Raw genomic sequence first — 6,166 nt, forward strand, 5'->3', positions numbered from 1 at the left:
TTCCCCCATCTTTCCTAGTTTAAAGCCCTCCTTACCAGGCTGGCCAACCTGTTGGCAAAGACCCGCGTGCCCCGCCTCGTGAGGTGGATCCCATCTCTTGCCATCAGTTGTCGATCTTCAAACAGGGTCCCATGGTCGTAGAAACCAAAACCCTGTTGCCAACACCAGCGGCGCAGCCAGTCGTTAACCTGGAAAGTCCGTCTCCTCCTCCTCTCATCCATCCCCCTCMYTGGCAGGATTGAGGAAAAGATGACCTGGGCTCCCAGACCCTTAACCACCATCCCCAGAGCTCTGAAATCCTGCTTGATGGTCTCCAGTTTGCCCTTGGTGTCATTGGCACCCACATGGAAGAGCAGCAGCGGGTAACAGTCCGAAGCGTGGACAAGCCTTGGCAGTCTTTCCATGACGTCTCRCACACGAGCCCCTGGCAGGCCACAAGCCTCTCTAGACATGAGGTCAGGTCRGCAGATRGATGCCTCCGTCCCCTGCAGCAGGGAGTCCCCCACAACAATCACCCGCCGCTTCTTCCGGGCGTTCCGGCAGGGCACAGGGTCTGTTGTCCCAGGTACTTCCCTTGCAGCCATGCCCATCTCCTCCTCATCCTGGAGGGCACTAAACCTGTTCTTCAGCTGCAAGTCTTCGGGAGGAGTAGGAGCCTTTCTCCTCCCACGAGCAGTGACCAGTTTCCAACCTTCTTCTACGATGTTATGATGTACCGTTTCACACGGCCCAGAGCCCTCCGGCAACTCCACTGCTGTGGGGGGTTGGGACTCCCGAAGCTGCACAGTCTCCGAGAATACCCTGTCTATCTCTTGCTCCGCTTCTCGGATGCTGCGCAGCCTACTGACCTCCTCCCGTAACTCCCTTACCTGACGACACAGCTCGTCAACAGCAGCACACCTCCTGCAGGAGAGCTGACTGCCAGCCCAGGCCTCCCGGAGAGGCCCCAAGCACTCCCTGCAGCCTGAGACCTGGAGAGCTGCATCTGCTGTCAGAGGGTCAGTCTGGGTCAAAGCCTCTGACACAGCAACTCCAACAGCCACTGGGGAACACGCTCTGCGGCGTGTCACGACCATACTTGAGGAAGCGTACGCCACAGGGAACAGAAACGAAGGTACCTTCATGCACCCTGCTGCACAAACTGCTGCATCTGTTCACTGCCTTGTTCACTGCGCTCTAGGCCTGGCTCTTATATAGGCCTCTCCCYAGCWCTGRCTMASAGGGTGCTTGACCGCCCTAATCAAGGGCCACCGGGATCAAAGGCCCCAACTCCCTCTGGTCAGGGGCAACCAAGAGAGCTTGTTAGCAGCAGCCACTCCTAGCTAGAGCTCTTCCCAGGAGAAGTCAAGGCCTCCTGCAGTTGTCCTTGCCTAGCTTCCCCTTTCCTGTTCACAGCAATCACCTGCTAGTTCCTCGGGGGTCCTCAGGAAGCCCACAACTTCCAACAAGATCCTCAAGTTCTAGTCAGAGCCCAAACACTGCTGCGCAAACTGCTGCGTCTGTTCGCTGCCTCTGTTAGCTGTGCTTTTGTTGATAAACCCAGGATTAGGATTGAGAAAGTCTGAGTTTAATGCCCAAATCTCCCACAGATCAACTGGTATACTGGGGACAATTCAGGTACCTATTTTATGTTCCATTTTTCTTCACATGCAAAATTAGGGCAGTACTCACTATGCGTAAAACACCCTATTGGGTCACTGGTAGGTCACTTAGGCATGACGATCCATGACTCTGTGCACTCGCAGAGTACCAGAGAAAAGACAGGGAATTGCAGGGTCTCTTGCGCTGATGCTGCTTTTCTCTTTTAACCTGGGGGTTGTGTGAGGACTGGTGTTTACCATTCATTCGAACAAAGTTCTGGAAGCTAAGAAGAGTGAATTAAGGTAATCTTAAAAAAACATATTTCCTGCCCTCCCAGTACAGAGCAGATGTAGTAAATTTTATTTCACTTTTCCATTCCCAACGTGCAGCAGAGTGCATATTTAAGATATACATATCTGTTTAAGCSTCCAATTTGCTGCATAAAGGACAACCAGTGTTGAAAAATTCCACAGAAGTTTGCACTTTTAAATCTGTAAACTTTTTTGCAAATTTTCCAATTTATATCATGAGCTGTAAAAAAGAGAACAGTTCTCCTACGCACTGTAAGGTTGACTCATACACTGCGGGATTACCGTTGCATTGTTTCCCTGGAGGATTATTCAGTTACTCTGGGGAACCTATAAAATAGTTGTCCCTCCCTCTTCATGACCATTCATGAAAACATCTACTGACTATTTTGCTGCTGCAGGCAACCTCTTTGATCTGTACTCTGGCAGGGAGCTGCTTCTCCCCTTCTGATTTAACTTTTTGAGCTTCAGAAATATAAATGGGCTGAGAAACCTCATGAGCTTTGTGTCCTTCCAACATCTAAAGCAAAACCACGACTATTGCTTTTGGCTGCTTCAGACAGAAGAGTTAGGTAAAAGTTACTGGAGATTGCTTTTGATTTACTTTAGACCAATGCTGAGTAATGAGTTTCCAGTGGACAAGTTCATGCAATAGGAAGACAGCAACAAGAACAGAAACTCATTTTTTTACACATGTATGAGTCAAATATTAAATAGAAATAATTTGGCCTAGCGCTATTAATTACTGTGGGATGAGTTTGCAATAAATGTTTGTTTATTTTAAGGTTTTCCTTAGTGAACATGAAGAATTCAGACTTCCATTAACTGTAAAGTGATTTCAGGTCATTAAAATGCTGAAAAAGAACTGTGACCCACTTCATTTAAGAAAGGAACAAAAGGAAATCCTAGAAATCGCTTCAGTTTAAAGCCATCAAAGTCAGTGTTCGACACCTGCTATGAGATGTTCAGCACCAGTGTAGAATTAGATCTGAAATCCCCCATCTGTTTTTATGATTAGGATTTTTAAAGTGCCCAACACCACAAGCATTTATACACGTGACATTTACATATGTAAATAACTTCATCACTGATGTTGCTAAAAGTACAAAATTATTTATACTTTCTTAAAATCCTGAAGGATCAAGGACTGTCTTTGTAACATAAAGTTGACATTTTACTCTATTCTACTAGATAAAATAGATTTTCATGGGTACTTGTAGGCATTTAAAAGGTACTTTAAAATGATACTGGCAATTATAAGGAAAACATTATTTCTTATGGCAAAATTTTCAAACAATCATTTTCTAGAACACATCAAGCCCAATGTGCTTTCAAAGCTCCATGAATATTAGACCYGAAGGTTAACTCCAAAACTCCGAAGAGCTCATTGTATTCTTTTTTGCTCCTGTATCATGTACAAATCCATTCGATTCCCGCTCTCCTCCTGTCCCTCACTCTCAAATAAGTGCTGTGGCCATTGGTTTGTTTTTCCCTTTATGCTGGAAGCCTGCCAGCTTGTTCTGCTCTTCCCCAAAGACCTTGCTGAGCTCTGAGGAACCTGAATGTCAGGCAAGGTTGTAACCTGAGCAGCTGCTCTCCTTCACTCCTGACTGTGTGCTGACTCTTAGGGCTAGTTTAAGAATATTACAAAAACATACTGAAGATTTGGTTAGCCTTAGGCCCTAATTCAGCCAAGCAGCCAGGCATACATTTAATTTTAACTGTGATTGAGTGAAATTGGTTATGTGCTTAAAGTTAATAGGTATATTATTAAGTTCCATGAGGATCAGGCCTTAATGAACATGCCCTCACTGGTGTGTAATGCTACACCTGCACGTAATTGAAAATCACTTTGAAGCTTCAGTGTTATTTCCATTTTACACAGTTTTAAATAGATCTATTTTCCATTCTTTTGTAATATATTTATAGAATATATAAATATTCTATGGGAGCTTCTCCCATAAAATCATTTAAAAATATTCTATTTTCCCAAAATCTTGATATTCCCCCTGGAGATGTGTAAATACTAATAATTTTTGTTATAAAATTATAGGCACAAATAAAAATACCTTAACCATGCCATCATTTTGGGGGGAAGAATTATTTTTATTGGAAGGTAATTTTTAATTTAAGAAAATCATTTTCTGCATGATATATATGTAAGCCATCCTGACAGCTTTCTCTGTTTCATTGCCAGGATGTCCAAAAAAGCCAGCTTTCTGCAGAGCAGTGAAGCCCTGCTATTCCAGATGCCATCAGATTCACTCCAAAAGACAATGAAATACTTATTCAAGATTGCAGGCCACAATGCTGAAGTCAATAGACCTTTGTCATTCACATCAGCTGAAACTGTAAGGCATTTGCTTCTATGAAGGATTTGCATCCTTCCTTGTTCTTTCAGCTATGTAAGATGTGTCCAGGGCACGTTCTATTAAAAGAATCTACTATTTCTCCTTTAATCTGTGGTAATATTTTGGAAGGCATATATGACAGGTATTTTTCTATTATTTCTGGAATATTCATAACTGTAGCAGTGTGGAGGCAAACACATGAAGATTCATTAGGATTGTTCAAAATGAACTCTGATTTTGCCTGCTGCTCATGTCCCAGATGACTGGTTTTGCCCTATTCTTTCCCTCCAATGCCCTCCTATTCCTATTGTTGCTATCCTTATGTCATGGAAAGTATTTCAGAAAATTGCTTTACAACTGACCAGACTGGCAGGTCATCCTTGAACTCATTTAGCTTGTGAAGATTATGTAGATTATAGAAAGTTTTCTATACACCAAATAAACAGAAAGGCTGGCATTTTGATTTACAAACAGGCTACATTTTTGTTGTTCTTCATATCACACTTAAACTCTGTCAAATCATTCTCCTCTGCTGAATAAACCCTGTGCTAGATCTCAGCACAGAGTTCAGCTGAACTTTCTCTGTGCAAACTTGACAGCATCTTGAACATTCACATTTCTTATCTTTCATGCTACTCTAAAAGATGTGCAGTGTCAGCTGTCTCTATTTTGTGAATGCTGGGTAAAGTCTTAGCTCTATGAAAACAGTGGGGTTTTTGCTACAGAATTCAATGGGGCTAATGTTCTATTTTGTTCTATCCTAAATACACTCTCTACAGTTTTTAGATTTATCTCTGGTATGAAATATTTTATTCCCCCTTCTTTGTCAGATAAAAATAAATAGATGTTTTATAAGCTAGACAGCATGATGTCCTTTATTAGAAGAACAGCAAAGGACAAAGCAGGGAAAATTCTGAAATTGCTTATTCATTAAAATTTAATGCTGGGTATCAAGTTTATTTACCAAAGAAAATTATGTTATCATTATAGTGGTAAGCAGGATACTTTTATATACTGTATAAAGTATAGATATTGATTTTCTGAAGAATAATATTACACAACTATTGCCTGACAAAATTTCTGGGTTGTATTGTCATGCAGCAGTCCAGACTTGATTATTGTTCCCTTCCTTTTGCATTATTGTTCCTTTCTTTGATTAAAACTTCATATTTAGCACAAAAGACCTATGTAAGTTTCCATGTAAATTACTTTGCCTTCTCCAATGTTTAGAAATGAAATTAAGTTCCCACTTCCTCTTTGTCTGAGGGCTAAGACATGCACATTGCAAAACTACCATCTCATTCACAGGCTGGACGGTATCAGGTGCTCGGTCAAAGAAAAATTCAGCTCAGCATACCCAGAGTACAAGGCCTAGCATAACCACTTAGCAGGCAAAACAAGCTTTCAGATACAAAGCTTTCAGAAAGGCTGCTCAAAAATGTTCAAAAATTGACAAAAATACAAAGCACAGAATAGTCAGTCTGCTCTCAGACTTTGGCTAAATATAAATAAATAAATATATATATATGTAAGGCACCTTTTCACAGAATCACAGAATGGCTGAGGTTGGAAGGGACCTCTGGAGATCATCTAGTCCAACCCCCCTGCTCAAGCAGGGTCACCTAGAGCACAYTGCACAGGATTGCATCCAGGCGCATTTTGAATATCTCCAGAGAAGGAGAGTCCACAACCTCTCTGGGCAACCTGTGCCAGTGCTCTGTCACCCTCACAGTGAAAAAGTATTTCTTCATGTTCAGATGGAACTGTCTGTGTTTCAGTTTGTGCCCGCTGCCTCACGTCCTGTCGCTGGGCACCACTGAAAAGAGTCTGGTCCCATCCTCTCGACACCCTCCCTTCAGATACTTGTACACACTGATAAGATCCCCTCTCAGCCTTCTCTTCTCCAGGCTAAACAGGCCCAGCTCT

The sequence above is a fragment of the Apteryx rowi genome, unplaced genomic scaffold (genome assembly GCF_003343035.1).
Source record: "Apteryx rowi isolate R43461 unplaced genomic scaffold, aptRow1 scaffold_516, whole genome shotgun sequence".
Taxonomy (NCBI): Eukaryota; Metazoa; Chordata; class Aves; order Apterygiformes; family Apterygidae; genus Apteryx; species Apteryx rowi.